The 19,094-nt window shown below is 40.7% G+C and overlaps 1 protein-coding gene across 2 annotated transcripts in view; it reads right to left on the reverse strand.

Annotated features, from left to right (window-relative positions):
• Nucleotides 1-19,094, reverse strand: part of CNTNAP4 (contactin associated protein family member 4) — a 265,641-nt gene that overhangs the window by 192,618 nt on the left and 53,929 nt on the right. The gene's annotated exons all lie outside the window — the stretch shown is intronic.

The following is a 19,094-nucleotide window of genomic DNA, read 5'->3' on the forward strand; positions in this document are numbered from 1 at the left end:
CCCCTACTAATATTAAAAATGGGGCTTCCCTGGTGGTGCAGTGGTCGAGAGTCCGCCTGCTGATGCAGGGGACACGGGTTCGTGCCCCAGTCTGGGAAGATCCCACATGCCGCGGAGCGGCTGGGCCCGTGAGCCATGGCCGCTGAGCCTGCGCGTCCGGAGCCTGTGCTCCACACAGGGAGAGGCCACAACAGTGAGATGCCCTTGTACCGCCAAAAAAAAAAAGACATGACTGCCACTGCAGATGGTCATCAGTGAAGGTGATGTGTCACAGACTTTGTCAACTTTGCAAAGGTTGGAGCACACGAAAGGGCAAGCCATATTTCTCAAGATGTAAAGCATAGAAGGACACAGGTGTTCAAGGACACAAACACAAGTGAACACAGTTCAATGACAGTCCTAGCCATCATTATGGCATCTACCGTTCTAGAAAATAACTGGCTTAATTAAAATTGTCCTAGGGAAGTTTCCCTCTAAGACAATTACATTTTTTCACATGTGATTTCATCTCGATTTCCCCACAATTATAAGTTTGCCTGGATCATTTTGATCTTGACATTGAATTACAATAATGTAAAAGGAAGAGAAAAAACATTGTGCCAGTATTTGTCTGTCTCCCTTAAATGGTTCGCAGTGTCCCAGGACCACCATTTAGAACCTTATCAAGCTTTGTATTTTTACCAGTGTAGTTCTTTTTGCTGGAAGGAAACATCGATGCTCTGTGCCTGGCTAGTCTTGCCTCATGTACACTCCCGAATCTTGGCGTTGCTGCCCCTGGTAACAGTTGTTATTACAGGTACAGGCAGGTCAGCTGAGCCAAGCCAGCAGGGCAATTCCAGGATTTCATTGAGACTATTAGAGAAAGACCCTCTTTGCTGTGAACACTGAAAGTATGGGAACTAGGCATCGACCTGCAGGAGCAATTGTTGTGGAAAACCTGAGTGAAGCAACAAAGACCCAAGCAGAACTGAGAGATGAGGTGAGACCCGGTTCTGATAGCACAGTCAGCATCCCTGAGTCCAACTGGGCCCGCAGGGCATCCCTGCGCTTTCCAGGTAAGTGAGCCACTGGCCAGTCCCTGCCCCTTGTGCTGAAGCCACTCAGGCCGCTGCATCAGCAGTTCTCCATTCTCTCCTTCATTAGTTTTTTCTCCTTAATGAATCATACCCATTAATGTACATGCATGCTGTTACTTTTCCCCCTTTAAAAGAAAAATAAAAAAAGTTCTCTTGACTCCACTCTATTTTTCCTGCTTTTTATATCAAGGTAATACGTTAATTCAAATAAGATGTCCATACATACTCTTTCTGATGTTTGTCGTTTCCTTCTATCTCAGGCCAATTCCAACTAGACTGTCAGTTCACGCCACTCAATGAAAACTGCTCTTGTCAAGGTTACCAAAGAACTGCATGTTGCTAAACTGAATGGTCAGATTTCAGTCTTCCTACCACTCCACCTGTCAGTGACATCTGATACTTTCAACTATTCCCAGTGCCTTGATATTCCTTGTCCACTTAAACTTCCATAAAGCTCATTCTCTTAATTTTCTTCTTAGCTTATTAGTTGCCCCTTCTCAATCTCCATTGTTGGTTCTTCCCTTTATCTCTTCCCTCTGAAGGCTGAGACGCTCCAGGGCTCAGTCCTTTGCCCTGCTTCTTCTCCGTCCCCATCTCCTTGCAGACCTCTCTTGACCTCTGGACTTAAATATTATGTGCCAGTAATTCCCTAGTTTCTATCTCCACCCCCAACCTCTTCCCTGATATTAGACTGCTCTACTTGATATCTTTAACACTTCCCAAACCAAACTCCTCTTCTTCCCCCAAATCCTACTCTATTCACATGCTTCCCCAACCCAGTTTATGACAGACAATTCCATTCTTAAAGTTTCTCAGGACAAAAAAAAAAAAAAAAATAGAGTGTGCTTGACTCCTTTCTTTCTCTCTCACTATACTACCAAATTGACAGCAATACGGGGGCGCTACTCAACTCTGCAGAATCAGAGGATTTCTCCAACTCCACTGGTGCTCCTTTCTATTCCAGCCTGGATTCTTGCCATAGCAACCTAACAAGTCTCCCTGCTTCCCCCTTTGCTCACTGAGACTCTCTCCGTTCTCTATACAACAGGTTTAAAATATTATTCCTGGGCTCAAAACACAACAATAACTTCCACTTTCACACACAGTGAAAGACAAAGTCATTACTATACGGCCTCCAGATTCCTTATATGATCTGCCCCCCTTGCACGGCTCCCGCCCCAGGTCTGGCTTCCCAGATCAGTACCCTCCGTCAACAACGGCCTCCTCAAGGTTCTCTGAGCAAACACCATTCTTCCATCTCCCATCCCACGCTTTGGTAAGCTATCCTTTCTGCCTGGAGTGCTCTTCTCTGAGATGGACTGGGCTAAAATCTTTGCTACCGTCAAGTCTTTGCTCAAATGTGATCGCTCTCATACAAGCATTCCTCTCCTGACCTTCCCTATTAAAATCCCTTCCACCCAGCAATCCTCCTCCCATTCACCTTAATCCAAACCACTTTACATTTTTTTGTCAGATATTGACATATTTATACATATATTTCTCGTTCAATATCTTTCTTTATCCTTTATCTTGCCCTATCAGAATATAAGCTCAATGAGGCCTAGAGTCTTGGCCTGTTTTGTTCAAAGATAGATCCTATGTGTCTAGCACACTGCCTGACACATAGTAGGTGCTTCATAAATATTTACTGCATAAAGGAATGAAATAAATCTGTTTCCATATGGTTATAATAAGACTGTATTAATTCATATACCAAATATGAATATATTATACCTAGTGGCAAAAGCTGGAACTAAATAAAACTAAATAAAAGCACAAGATACTTCTCTTTGCAAAATGGTACTTTCAGTGAGGTTCTCGAAGAGAAAGCTTAGGCACTTGTCTGAGACACACACACACATACACACACACACACACACACACACACACACACAGGCATGCACGTACATACACACAATGTCTACCAACCGCCTCAAAGTTTCCTAGTTTAATCACTTGTAAACTACATTTCCTAGATGTATTTATCGCCCTATTTTTGGATTTTTTGACACAATGAAAGAGATGCTTTTTACTTCATTTCCACAGCAAGGTTCTAAATTAATAATACCTTACTAAATTCTCGTAGGTTTTAGTGTTTTGCTGTTGATCAATTTTTCCTCCCAGCAGATGGGTAGACTGACTTTCAGCCCTACTTCTTGTACTGCCAGATCAAACGTTTCTGAAGTGTTCAATAATTCAGTGGATTAATCAGTAAATATTTACATCCTTTCTCTGCTCAGGCATTTTGATTTGCATATTTGATGTGCAAATTTTGGGAAAGCCAAATTTCCTCTAGAAGACTAGAATAAAATTACAAAACCACCGAAATCTGTGCTTTAATTTTTTTCACCACAGCCAGTTTTATTTCATTCAAATTAGTAGCTTTGGAAAAATGACTTTGAGCACGTGATGTCTGGAAATTCAGACGGTAATCAGGGCTTGCCCGTGTTTTGCACTAAGACCATTATAATACTTTTCTAAAAGTTTCGATTTAGATCTACTACAGTGAGGCAGGTCATTTCAGTAAATGACCTCATGCATCAGATGGAGCACACTGACAATACCCCAGAGACTGAAAAACCATTTTTTGCTTCCCTACCTTTTTTTTTTTTTATCTTCCCCAGCCGGAGAGAGATGATAAGCTGCCATGAGTCAAATGTCCTCATATCACTTCTGGGTTAAGAAACTGAAGTCACTCTTGTACCCAACAGACATTATTTCCACATAATGATTGGAAAAGCCAGCAATACTAGGGCATAGTATATGAAAAAAAGGTAAAAAGTACCAAACCAATTCCAGGCATTTGACTGATTAAATCATTTAATATTTTCCCAATTTGTGAAAATGCTAAAACATTAATACAGCATCACGATCCCAATGAATGAGATATGTTTAAATCTAGGCTTAGATATTTGTTGAATTTAGTCTTGAATACACATACTTTAATTCCACAATTTATTCCTTTTTAAGTATTATTTTATTGTGGAAAATTTTATTTCACAGGCAATGGGAAAAATTATTAGTGATGCTGGTGACTGAGACATCCTTAACATTCCCCTCAGCTTGACTAAACTTCAGACAGGTTTTTTTCCCTGACCATAGGCCCCTGACCTCCCTTTTCTCAGAGCATTTAATTGAGGGAAGTTGCAATTGTAAATTATTTCTCTGCTCCTTGCAATGTAAATCTTCATCAGGCCTCCTTACAGTTTTACAATCCAAGAATGTCTTTCTCAAGGACCTGAGTCATCCCTCTGAAATGTAATCAAGAAAGACAGAGCCCTATCTCCCAGTCTCTGCTGGAGGGCAGGAGCCTAACTCCACAAGCACCAATCATCAAACACAAATGACCTAATCACATTGACCAACTTCCCCCTGATGTTCTCCAGTACTCTTCCATTAGCTCATCAGCTCAGTGCTTAAAAACTCTCCCACCTTGATTTCAGAAGAGCAGAGTTCAATCTCTCTCCCCTACTGCAGAAGTCTTGACCCCCACTGCTATAGTCTTGAATAAAGTCTTTCTTGTCTTTTTAACTCAATCCAGTGCAATTTTCTTTGACAAGAGATAATTGGGGTTTTTTTTATGAGAAGGATGTGTTTTTCATTTTTCTACCTAATGAGTCATGTTCCCCAGAAACCATTACACAGAGTCTGAGAAGATAAAGAACAATGCTTAGAAATGAATGAGGGTCTGACTAGAGCTAACCAGAGGGGTTCTTCAGGATAGCGACAGTGTCCAAAGACCACTGCCCATCTGCTCTACCTATTAACCAAAAGAATGTCACAGCCAGCTTCGGGGAATCTGAATAGAACAAGAAATGTCACGGGGCCTGGCCAGAAAAGGTGATGGCCTTTGTCAAGAGAACAGTCGTAGGGACCAAATGACCACTACATTTGGCAGTGTACATCAACAAACATCCAGTGTGAGGACCAACGAAACCACACTTAGCAGGTATCACTGACCTGGGACACAAGGATCCAATCAATGATCTTGTGGTGGACATCAATACAACAACCGACATATGTCAGGGGAGACCCCCACCCAAAGTGCCAGGACATCATCTGAGTTCCTCTCATGCCGACTGCCGTTTTGGAAAGGAGTGGAAGAAAGATTAGGAAATCAGAAGGTCTGAGCATTTACCTGGAAGAGACTGACACAACCAAAGGGGGTTCCTTTACCCAGCAGAGGCTAGGGGGTTTGAAGTGACTTGGTAAGTGGGCAAAAATGGGAAACAGTCTCTGAACTGAAGAGCAAACAGGATCTTCCCCAACTAAAAACAACACATTCAGCTGATAAAGTTTTGGCAATACTGAAAAATATATGGTGTTTCCATGTTCCTTCTCAACTATTAACATAACCTGCAGACTCACAGCTTTGCAACTAGCTTGAGAAAATCAGATCAACCAGTATTTCAGATCTGAATGATGAGAGATACTAGAGTATCTTTATGAGTGTCTTGTGCGTGTGCTTAACATTCCCAAAGCTGCCGATTATGCGTTTTATATAACTTATGATTTTCTAAAACTGTATGTGGATTGGCCAGAATGATGTCATTTGCATGTGTACATGGGTGGTCAACCAGAATCAATATATCTATTGGTTCAAAAAACATTTTGCCACACGCACAGCATTGATACAGTCAGGTCTACGCTGCTCCAGAGCACACTCACTCCACATTCGTTGGGCATCACACTGATTTTTGGTACAAAGACGAGAGAAACACACACACACACACACACACACACACACACACACACACAGTCTGCTGGCTTTAACAGAAATAACATTCTACAATAGCATGTGGAGTGGGATCCAAGTAGGACTGAGTGTGTGAAGCCAACAGGTGAAATACTCCTCCAGCATCGGGGAAGCAGCTCCACGTGGCCCTGGGCCCAGGTACAAAGAGTGGAGCACACAGGCGTTAGGGCTTCATAAAAAGAATACAGGGAAAAATACGCTTTTACAAGATTTATTTCAAAATGGTGATACCTGACCATTAATTTTGCCAGTGATACACATACATTTAGATTTTTAAAATTATCCTCAATTATTACATGTGTATTCAATGGTTTCTTTACCTCATCATGTAAAACAAATCACGTTTCGACATATTAGAGTCTGGGAGAGTTTATTGTGCCAAAATAGTGAAGACTCCAAATAGACATAAATGGACCAAACCACTGCTGCGTGGTTTGTTCCAATCAAGCCCTTTTATTTATTAATCTGATTTTAGCCTACGGTTATAAACTCGTCGTTTTGTCACTGTATCACCTAAACTGAGAGATAAACACCTTCTAAAATTATATGCCACCGATTATTCTGTATTAGAAACAATAGCACACATTGCCCTGGCTTCACCAAGAGAAAAACCATCATATTTTGTGGAAGTGTGATCGAGTCGGTCAGGATGTGAAAGGTGGGGAAGCACAAGGAGAAGAGGAAAAAACACATCATTTTGCTCTGTTTATCGCTATCTTATTTCTATTTGTAATGTATAATGGAAAGTTCTAAATTGTCCTTTTTGATAAGAAGCAAGTCTCACAAAGGAACCTCATTTCCACTTGAACCAATGAGGCCTTTCACACGATTGTCAGGCCACCTATCATGGTTCATGGTTCCCAGTGTATACTGATCCACTGAGTCATAAAGTAGTGCTTCCAGTTGGGAATGAGAGTTAATGCAAACTCTCTGGATCAGAAAAGATGGACCCCAAAAAGTAGGTCATGCTTCTGCCTAGCCAGTTTCAAATTGCTCCTGGCAATACTGTGACTCTCACCCACACCCCTGTGCCTACCCACATACTCTGTCACCACACAGGAGAAAGCAGCAACTGAAAACAGCATCCTAGCAGAAACAGCTCAATGCATGTTCACGGTGACAGCTAGGACAACTATAAAAAAAACAAATACTTTTGATAAGCAAAAGGAAAAGTCAGTTATCAACATGGATCATTCTCTTGCAATTGTTTTTGCTTTTACTATATTCTTTTTCTGAAGAATTAACATAAAGGTTAATTTGTTGGTACTGTTTGGAATGTATCTTCAGAGTTTAGAATTTTGCATTTTAATTTTTTAAGTTACTACCAAATTTTTAAAAAGATTTTTAAGAAAAATAGAGAGAGGGAGGGATAGGGTGGAAACTTCTGGAGGTGATGAATAAGTTTAGGGCTGTGATTATGGTGATGGTGTCATGGGCATATACTTATCTCCAAACTCATCAAGTTGTATACATTAAATAGGTACAGCTGTATACATATCAATCATACCTCCATAAAGTAGTTTTTTAAATTAGCAATTCATAATTTTAAGAAATATGAATGTAATATTTCCAGAGTCAGCTTAGCTTGTCAAACATAAATGTCAAGATTTTTATATTTTTATTTAAAGGTATCAATGTTCCCCTTAACAAATCATAACTGAGTAGAAGAGTATTGTGGTGTGTTAATCGCCATAAAAAAAAAGGTTTTTTTGCAAAATTATATGCAATCCTAGGATATTAGGCTCCTTTACATAAAACACGGGAGGGACAATATAGTTGCATGGATGTTATATTTAAGGGGACCTCCCAGATGATTTTCAGACAGAGTTTCAATAGTGAATTCACGATTTACATGATTCTTCAGGGATGATGCTTTCAAAAAAAGAACAACGGCTTTTTGCTTTTGCTATTTTGACATACTGTATCTTTAGAATATCTATCTAGGTCAATAAATGAGCTGCAAATAAAACCATCAGGAAATGTTTCACGACCAAAATTCTGTCACTTAGAGCAAGTCCCTCCTTCTTTAGCTCCAGATGACACTGACTTCCTGGGTTTTTTTCCTCACTCCTCTGGCCAGCCCTTTTCAGCATCTTGCATAGAACTTCCTTTCTCTACGTTTGTTGAAAAGCTAACACAACTGTCCTCTCCTCTTTTACTTTACATTCTCAGAGGACTACATTTCTCATGCCTCTGGCTGCAATGATTAATTTTTTTTGTTTTTGGATGACGAGGCCTGATCTTTATTTTTAGCTCTGACTTTCCTTTGAAATCTGTATTCCAAATCCTGAATGCTTCCTATATATCTATTCATGGATGCCCTACAGAGATCTCAAACTCGACATGCCAAAAATGGATGTCTTACCTCCTGTCAAAACCAGATGGCCATATCATTCCCATCTTCAAGTCACCCAGACTAAAATGTGAAAATCATTTCTAATTATTCCCTTTCAATAACAGAAATTTCTACATATGTAGAAGTTGCCAGATCTGGTCAACGTCGCCTCCAAAGTGATTTTCATTGTCCCTTTTGCATTCCCTTATTCCTTAGTTTAAGTCCGTATGTCAACCACTCAGTTAAACTTATTTTCTGTATTTATTTTTAGTTATGGGAGGTACAACTTTTTTTTTTTTTTTTTTTTTTTGTGGTACGCGGGCCTCTCACTGCTGTGGCCTCTCCCGCTGCGGAGCACAGGCTCCGGACGCGCAGGCTCAGCGGCCATGGCTCACGGGCCCAGCCGCTCCGCGGCATGTGGGATCCTCCCAGACTGGGGCACGAACCCGTGTCCCCTGCATCGGCAGGCGGACTCTCAACCACTGCGCCACCAGGGAAGCCCGGGAGGTACAACTTTGAAGCAAGTAAATGAAAGCATGAAAAGGCATGAAAGCATTTGAGAGATCCTAGTGAGGCAGAACTGGCAGGCCTTGATGTCCTGTGGATAACCCCTTCGATGTTAGACGTCGGGAGGGCAAGGAGCATGGAGAGGACAAAGTTAAGGATGACAGCTTGGAAAACTTTCTGGATGGTGGTGCTGAGAGTAAAGAGTCATCAACGGAAGGGAAATCTGAAAGACGTAAAACTGAAGGAATGGGAACCCTAAGGAAGTACGAAGGACTCAGAATGCTGTGAGTGATTCATTGTGGAACAGAGGGGCAGGCCTTCTAGGGTGATAAAAGTGAAGGAAGCGAGGCCACTGGGATTTGCATACGTTTACAGGATGTGGAGAGGAAATCAGGAAATTGTGTTCCGAGCCCGATGGCCTACCCTTCCTTAAAATCTTCAATATGTGCCTTTTAGAAAACCAATCTGTTTTTGCCATCATTCCCAGAGTTGCTTTGGTAAAAGCTGGTTGAATCATTTTTCTCCTGGTTGCAAAAAGCATCCTTTTTGACACAGCATTTAATTCAACTTCAGTCTGGCACTGGAGCCTCAGAAAATAGTCTATTTTTCTATGAAGTCTGTTCTCATTCTCCACAATTTCATTTGAATTATACTTATTCCTGTGCCTCTCACTCAGCCAGGACTTTGTTTCTTCCACCTCTCAGCTGCATCTCAAATACCACCTCTCCCACAGTCTCACCATAAGAACTTTGTAACATGAGATAATATAGTTTATTTATGTTTGTTAAATTAATAACTAAGAATCAAGTTTCCTATTAGAATACCACTGTCATATTTGAAACCCACTTGGCAGAAACGTTAGTGTGCTGCTCAGACATGAAAATGAGGCTTGCCATTAGCTGAACTGCTATTGTTCTAATATGGCCAAACTCAGAGCAATTGAAATAGATTAAATAGATTCTGAGATGACTTCAGAAGGTCAAAGGGCTATGAGAGTTTTGCTTTCTAGTAACAAAGTAAAATGACAGACTTTTTTAATGAGCGAAATCGACATTTCCAAGGATCTTAAACTCTCTTTATGCCATTTCTTTTCTAAGACATAGTTCTGATTAATTCCCATCAATTTTTTTTGGAATATCTGAAATTGTGTCTTGAATTCCAATGAGTGAATGAATATTGGCCAATATTAATTTAATGAAGTGTCAACATAATTAAGTATCTTAAAGTTTAAATGACTGTGGTTTGTGTGTAGCTTACAAAGTGGTCAGATTTTATATTTTTGAACAATGTAATAAACACTTTTAACAAACTCTTCTCAGACCTTTTCAAAAATAAGAAGAAGACAGAAATGACAGGTTAAAAGTTGAATAAAGGAGAAGCTATGAAGTTTAGGATATTTCTAATTCTTAATAAAAATTATTAAGCACAAGAAACTAGAAGGTTATAAAATACCACTTTCTTTAAAGTCCCTAAATGTCATCCCTCACAACAAAGAATATAGAATTTACCTCCCTGATTATATTTACTAGTTATGCTTTTCAGTACTAGATCACATACAAACTTTTCAAACAGAGAAAAATACGGTACACAAGGAATTATCAATATCATTCTAATCACCACCATTAATACCCACAATTTACATCCTAAAAACCTAAACCAAAATGTGATCACTATATCCATCAGCACATACATAATCAAAAGAAATGCTAGGTATATCCAGAAAAGACGAAAACTCTTGATTCGAAAAGATATATACACCCCAATGTTCACAGCAGCACCATTTACAACAGCCGAGATATGGAAGCAACTTAAATGTCCATAGACAGATGAATGGATAAAGAAGATGTGGTACGTATATACAATGGAATACCACTCAGCCATAAAAAGAATGAAATAGTGCCATTTGCAGCAACATGGATGGACCTAGAGAATGTCATAGCAAGTGAAGTCAGACAGAAAAACAAATACGATATGATAGCACTTATATGTAGAATCTGAAAATTAATATAAATGAATTTATTGACAAAACAGAAACAGACTCCCAGACATAGAAAACAAACTTATGGTTACCAAAGGGGAAAGGGGGGATGGGGAGGGATAAATTAAGAACATGGGATAAACAGATACACACTATTATATACAAAATAGAATAACAACAAGGATTTACTGTATAACACAGAGAACTATATTCAGTATCTTGTAATAACCTATAATGTACAAGAATATATATATACATATATCACTTTGCTGTACCACCTGAAACTAACATAATATTGTAAATCAACTACACTTCAATTTTTAAAAAATGCTAGGAATGACTCTGGATCTGCTAGCTATGAATAGAAATTGCTGATGTATTCTACAAGGTACTAAGTACGTCACTGTTCTAACTCATTTGATTCTCACAATAAGCCTAAGTGATAGAAACTATTATTTTTCCCATTTTAGCCATGAAGAGACTGAAGCAAGGGGAGGTAAAGTCACTTGTGAAAGGTCACAGAGCTGCAGTAAATCAGGAAAAACCCTAAACACGGCCCTACTTCAGAGCCTATTCTTTGTCACTTATGATAATGGCTTCCACCTTCATGAACTTTATCTTTTATGAAAGAAGATGACACATCAGCAGGTGATACACATTATATGAGGAACTGAATACACACTGAAGAAGTTTAGGATAGGGCAACTGCTAGCTGAGTGATAAGGGGAACAGAAACATTTCATCCAGGTTCTAGGGTGGGATTTTGAAAGGTCAAAATGAAGGATTGGAGCTTCCCTGGTGGCGCAGTGGTTGAGAGTCAGCCTGCCGATGCAGGGGACACGGGTTCGTGCCCCGGTCCGGGAGGATCCCACGTGCTGCGGGGCGGCTGAGCCCGTGAGCCGTGGCCGCTGGGCCTGCGCGTCCGGAGCCTGTGCTCCGCGGCGGGAGTGGCCACAGTGGTGTGAGGCCCACGTACCGCAAAAAAAAAAAAAAAAAAATGAAGGGTTGGAGCCTTCGGAGCAGAGGAATGACTTGAGGGCAGACAGGTGCAAGGCACGTTTTTCAGGATGGCAGTAACGGACTGAAGGGAGTGAGGGGGCATGGAGAGGGCCGTGGTCACTACGGCAAGAAAGGAGAGTGGAACCAGATTGTAGGAAGTCTTTCATTCAAAGCTAAGAAAACTGTCAAACTCTCAGCTCCTGAGGACCACCTAGTGTGTGTTTTCTGTTTGGCACACATGTGGATCACCAGTTTTAGATAACTTGACAAACAGAAACCATCCACAATTTTAAATGTACAGAATAAACAATATGTTAAGGTCACTAATAATAGGCATGGTTCTTCATATTCTTTTACAAGAAGATGGTATTTGCAATCTTTTACCAAGCTATACCCAGGCTGATGGATAGTTTGGTCTGTATGGGAAGCTTCCACAGTGAGTTGGTTTAACTATCAATCTTGATATTTACTGAAGAAAAAAAAAAACTTATACACCACTGAGAAAAACAGATGTCGTGAATACACAAATTAACATATTCACGGATTTAGTTTTCTGAGCAACAAACAATCAAGCACTGGGAACATGTCAACCTCTTTTGGTTCATGTCTTCTGCATCTGAGTCCAACTTTAAAAAGAAATTTTTGTATCTTTCCCCCTGACATCATTACATCTTGCCTCACGAGAGGTAAGTCCCGGTAAGTAGTATGCCAGAAAGTGTTTAAAAACTAGTTCTCTGTGGGGAAAAGTCCTGCTTTACAGCATTTGTCAGTTCCTGTGGTGTAAATGCTCCCTGCATGGCAGATTTCAGGCTCCCCATGTGACAATGCTGAGTTGGGAAGAGCTGCTTCTCCCAGGCCGGCAGGTTACTGACCATATCTCAGATAAGCTACTTGAGCACAGCAGGTGGAATCACAGTAGAGTTATGAATTTCTCAGTTACAGCCTCAGGTATGAAAAATGCATTTTTTCCTAACTCAGTCTAATTTTCTCTCTTGAGCTCCTATTCTGTCCAATGTAGAAAATCAATCTAATCATTTCAGAGAAACTCAGTCCAGTTCATGGATTTCTCAGTCAATTCAGGATTTTCTCTCCGTCACCTTCAGCTTCGAAATGCTTGCAGGGATCTGCCTCCCTTCCTGCCGACCCTGGGGGCAGTGGAGACCGGGACCACTCTTTCTCCGTGTTTTGTGTGGGTGGTCAAGCAGCTTCCACTCTGCACCTAGGTGACTGGTTGCAGATTAGTTGGGACATGCCTTTGTCACAACATTCTGATGCTCGTCCTCCCATCCCTGGTGTGACGCTTTGCCCACACCCACCACTTCACGCCCTAACTTCTGCATCCATTCTTGGTGCCCACAGCAGCTCCTGGTTCCCCTCACATGCCATCCGGGGCTGACGTGGGGACTGTCACACCACCGTCTCTGCAGTGCAGCAGCAGGATGATTTAGTGACTTCTCTTGGGGCGGGCGATCTCCTCTCTAAGCACCCTTTAGCATACAGACACCTGAGTGTGAATGAAGGGTTCTGTCAAGTTTCCTACTATGGACTTAGTTTGAGGACAGGACTTCAGGGAAAATTATCCCTCACACTTGCTTTCTCACGTCTCTTCCCTCAGTGGGGTATGGGGAAAAGGAATTCCTTTAGGCTGGTCATTTCCCCTTTCAAATCGTTTATATTTTAGATCTAAAAGGTCCCCACTTAACTTTGTTTCCAAGCTGGGCAGTGACCATCCTTTCCCTTAAGCCATGGGTGGCGTGTGCCTATCTGCGCTGAGAGGGGAGATGAAGGACCAGTGTGGAGGTCATGTCTATTTCTGCTCCCCCCATCACCCCACATAGAGAAATAGCCACTGACGCAATTATTATAGTCATTAAAAATGCTCATATTTCATCCTTCATTAGAGGAATTTATGTGCTCACCTTTCCCAACATTAACCAGTTTACTTTCATGCAAAAAACCCTCCCAAAAAAACAGAAACTACTGCCCACTTTTTTGCACAACACAATAAAAAGAACCCCCCAACCCCTCACTTCCCAGCAACCTTGGTTTGGTAAGACAGTCACACTGAGATCTGTGACTATCTGCCCACTCTCCTCTGTGAACAAGGTTTCTTGTATCCATCCAGGGCCACCTCAGTCCAGTTCCACTGCATATTCCAATCTGCAATGTGCACCAAATGATCCAGAACACGAGGAAAAGTGCTGTCTCCTGCAGTATGGGTCACCGAGGCTAACCAGATTCAAAGACTGATGAGTCCTTTGCACTTACATAGTCAGAAGCAAGATTAAAACTCAAATCAAAGTGGTTCTTACGTTGAAGAAAGCAGGAGTCGACCAGTATTTTCTCATATTTACTCCTCCACATCCAGAACCACTGGAAAAATCTAGGTTGTGATAGTGTCTTTTGAGAGAGGAATTTTGCAAACAGTTTATTCTACTTTGCTCCCCAAGCGTAATATTAATAATGAGATGGGGTTTTGCTCTTAGGAGTGCAACTTTGATGCATATCAAATTCATAACATTCACACTAGAAGACACTAGTTTAGATCCATTTTACAATATGTAACTCTTTATTGATAGTCTCTATTTGTTGAGACACCATGCTCCTGGTTTCTTTTGGCTCTCTGAGCATATTTAAGAGAGACAATTTAAAGTCTTTGTCTAGTAAGTCCAAAGTCTACCCAGTGGTTTTCTTATTTAGATGCCTGTATGAAATCACCACATTTAAATATGCACATATCCCAACTTCTATGATTTAATCTTTGTACTACAATCATGGTCACTCCTCATATTTATGATGTTGTATATTTATTAGATTTGTAGGAGAAATATAAGTAATAACACACAAATTAAGCAAAGATAGGTTAGTTAACAGAAACTATACAGACATGCCTCAGAGATATCAGGGAATAAAGACCACCACAATAAAGCAAATATCACAATAAAATGAGACACATTTTCTGGTTCCCAATGCATATAAAAGTTATGTTTACACTATACTGTAGTCTACTAAGCATCACATCTTTTTAAAAATGTACATACTTTAATTTAAAAATGCTTTATTACTAAAAAATGCTATCATCTGAGCCTTCACTGAGTCATAGTATTAACATCGAGATCACTGATCACAAATCACCATAATAAATTTGGTAATAATGAAAAAGTTAGAAGTATTGTGAGAATTACCAAAATATGACACAGAGACACAAAGTGAGCAAACGCTGTTGGAAAAAATGGTAATAATAGACTTGCTCGACGACACAAGGCTGCCGCAAACCTTAAATTTGTAAAACCACGATTATCTGCAAAGCACAATAAAACAAGGTATGCCTGTACTCTGTTAGTGAATTGCAGGCAATTCATACATTCTTACACTTTAATCTGTGAAAAGTTTTTAAGTATTTTTTATTCCTTTCTCCTTGAAACTACCAAATTATCTGCTCAACCACTGCATAAGATTAGCTGGACTTCGGAAAGCACGTTCAGAAACACCTATACATGCAAGGGAGGTAGGACTGAAAGTCTTAAGTAGGCAAAAAACAAGGTCACAACTGTGCTTTAAATTTTATTTTTATTGAGGAAAGCCTCAAAGTTGCATGACTTCAAAACTGCAAGGTTATTAAAATAACCTTGGTTAGAAATCCAAAAACTGCATTAGGGTAGTAGCAATGGAAACCCCCCCCCCACCCCGCTCCAAAAAAAAAGAGAGTGTAAGAGAGACAGATTGCAAACCACAAATACACAGGATTTATCATCTTCAGGAGGAGGGATCAAGGGAGAAATAAAAGGTGATTCTAAGAATGTTAAGCCATGGTGATTAATATAACCACCAGGAATCAGAAAAGACAAATAATTACAAGCAGAAGCTGGTTTAGATGTGATATATTTAAGTCTTCTGTTGAGCTTTTTTGTGAAGACAAGACATCTAGCAGGCAGCTGGAAAATTCCAGCAGGCAGTTGAAAATACAAGATAGGAGATTGTTAGACATGTTTCTCCTCTAGCACAAATGTGGGAGGTGTCTGCACAGGCCTCCTCCTGAGGCCCTGGCAGTGGACCAGCTCATTCAGGGAGGGCATGCACAATGCCAAGGTCAAAGACAAGGCTTTGGAAAAACCCACATAAACATTGTCATTTTGGCATGGAGTCTCTGATCTTGTTTTTCATTTTTATACAGATATTTTTATATAGTCTATTAAGTCAGTTGTATTTTATATGGCCAATTTTACAGTCAATTTTATGTGTCCCTTTTCTTTTGTTGTTAATATTCATGATATGTTAGTTTTTTAAAAAAGGACTCAAGGGAAAAGGTAAGAGAAGAATAACAAATAATCATCAAATCACAGAAATGTGATTTTAGGCTAGCTTTCTACTTACATTATTGGACCTTTAAGGACCTAACAGTTCCCACTGAGGGAGAAAATCTCTGATATAAAGTCCTATTTGAGAAGAAACACAGAGAAGTCCTTCTAAAATCATGTAGTTTTTGTATATCTTTTCCCATGGAATTACATCTGAAGGGCAGCCTTCAAAAGGATTACAGTTAAAAATCAGATGAGATAATTTATGGGAACAGATTTTAATTCGCAGAACTATTAGAGAGACAGACAGACAGACAGACATGTAATATATGAAGTGACGTCAGTAAGATGGCAGAATAGGAAGTCTCCCACTCATACACCCCCTCAGCAACAATAACCTGGCAGCCATCCACGGACAGAAGCCCCTTTGTGGGAGCTTTGGGATCCAGCCGCAGGCCCAGAGAAGTCTTGCCCCGCCCAGGGACCCACCAGGAGACACGCCTGACGGCACCCCCTGGAGGTAGGCCCACTGATTTTAATCCAAAAGGAGATTCTGAAAGTCCTGTAACTAAGCCCCAGCCCTCCCAGCTGCAGTTCAGCGGCTGGGCAGCAGCCAATGTTGGTGTGACTGCAGATCTTAAAGTAGCCCCAACACCTGGCCCCAGGCCCTCGCAGCTGCGGTTAGGGAGCAGTCTTGCCAGGATACACGTCATCCCTGCCCCCAGAGGTAGGCCCTCAAACCTTAGTCTGACTATGGATATAGAAGTGGTCCTGGAACCCAGCTCCACACCCTCTCAGCTGCAGACCAGGAACAGTCCTGCCCACTCAGGGACGTGGAGGGAGACACACCCACCCTGAAGTGGCCCTGTAACTGGGCTCCAGCCCTTCCCGGCCACAATCCGAGAGCAGTCCCACCTGCCCTGGGACCTGGTAGGAGACATGTGCCTCCATGCCCCTGAAGGCAGCAGGCCTGCAGACCTTGTCCCAGCTATGGACCCTGAAGCACCCCTATGAATCAGTTCTGGCTCCTCTCAGACACAGTCTGGGACTAAACCTGCCTGCCCAGGGACCTTCCCACTGATGCTTCTTCAAATGCACAGACAACAGCGCAAGGCTACTTAGATCACGAAAAATCAGGCAAACATGACACCACCAAAGGACACTAATAAACTTCCAGTAATTGACCCCAAAGAAATGAAGGTCTCTGGCCTAACAATTCAAAATAATCATCTTAAGGAAGCTCAATGAGATACAGATAACTGAACAAAATCAGGAAAGCAATGTATGAATAAAATGAGAAGCTTAACATTTCCAAGCAGTCTTTTGATGAGATGCAGCTCAGAACTTTCCCCCTTGAGGACAAAGGTGGAAGATTTTATACATCAGTTCTCATCTTCTGTCGGTCAAGGTAGCCTCACAGGTAGGCAATAGTGCCCATACCCCACCATCAGAATTTATGGTGCCCAGTGGATTCCCTGGAAGCAGATCATCCCTCAGCATCAGAGGAGCCACAGGGCAGGAAGCTACAGGTAAGTGGTACCACCCAATGTGAGACCCTGTTACACCTGTGGGAAGTTGAACTTGGTCCTGGTTGGAGAAAGAGGTGGGGCTGAGAAGATGTGTTGCCTAAGAGGTGTCCAACACACAACAGCACATCTGTAATTATAATAGTCTCTAATATGAGTGAATACAAAAAAGATGGTCTTTTACTGTTAGCTACAGTCACACTTCCGCTCCATCCTCTCCTAGGTAAGATGCTCAAGATACTTATGCATGGATCAGACAAGAAAGCTCTAGGCCCTGCTTTCACTGTTTCTCTGGTTATGCAACCCACCATGCTTTCAGAACACATGTGCACCCCAGCCGAGAGAGAGCATCTCAGGCGAGGCCAAGCCCGACCCCCTTCACACATGTATGCCAATATTTTGTTCACGAGAGAGAGTGGCTTTTAATTTTCTTTCCTTGTTTGTCCTTGACAGGGTTTGGTATCAAGGTTATGCTGGTCTCATAGAAAGAGTTGGGGAGTATTTCGACTTTTTTTCTGTCCTCTGGAAGAGAATGTGTAAGAGTCGAGTCGTAGCTCCCTTAAAAGTGTTTGGAAGAATTCACATATGAATTCATTTTAGCCTGGAGTTTTCTGTTGGAGCGTGTGAATTATGGCTTTACTACCTTTACCTGACAGAGGAATATTTAAATTTTATTTTATCTCTTGGGCACAATTTTTCAGGCTGCATTTTTCAAATAATTTGTTCAATTCATTTAAATTTTCACAATTATTAGCAGGACGTCTGTTAAAATATCCTCTTATTATGTTTTTGTCTTACTGATTTTCTATATCGCATGTTTTCTATTTCATTGATTGACGTACTGTTCTTTTATTCCTTTCCTTTTCCTTACTTTGGGTTTAATCTGTTGCCCTTTCTAATTTCTTGAGAAACTGAATAAGTAGGCAATGGATGGGTTATTAATATTTAGCTTTCCTTCTTCTGTATTATGTGCAGTTAAGGTCATCAATTTGATCTAAGCTGCATCTCACAATTCTGACCTATGGTATTTTGTTATCAGTGAGTTTAAACGTTCCCTAATTTCCACCGAGATTTCTTTTTGAGAAGTGTGTTAATTAAATTCCACACCTTTCTGAGTTTTTAAGTATTTTTTAATTATTGATTTCTAGCTTAATTCAACTGTACTAGGGCACCTGCTCTGCATGATATGAATCCTTTGAGATTTGTTGAAACAATTTTTATGGCGCCAAATAAATGTAAGTAAATATTCTAGGTACTCTGGATAAGAACGTGTATTCTGCAGTATTTCGAGGCAGAGGTTTATATATGCTACTCATTATATAAATATAAATTACAAATGTAAATATTTTGTCAAATTTGTTAACTGCTGTTAAAATCTGTATTTCCACTGATCTCTTCTTTGGCATACTTCTTAAATAAGCTACAGAGAAAGAAATATTAAAAACCTCTATGCTTAGTGTTTCAATCTGTAATGTCTATTTCTCCTATTATTTCTGTCCATTTTTCTTTCTGTATTTTGAGGCTCTGTTATTTCATGTAGAAAATGTCAGACTCACTATATGGTATTTCCTTTTTCTCCAGGATCTTTGACCCTGAAGGCCTGGCTATCTTGGTTTCTC

The sequence above is a fragment of the Orcinus orca genome, chromosome 20, assembly GCF_937001465.1.
Source record: "Orcinus orca chromosome 20, mOrcOrc1.1, whole genome shotgun sequence".
Lineage (NCBI taxonomy): Eukaryota > Metazoa > Chordata > Mammalia > Artiodactyla > Delphinidae > Orcinus > Orcinus orca.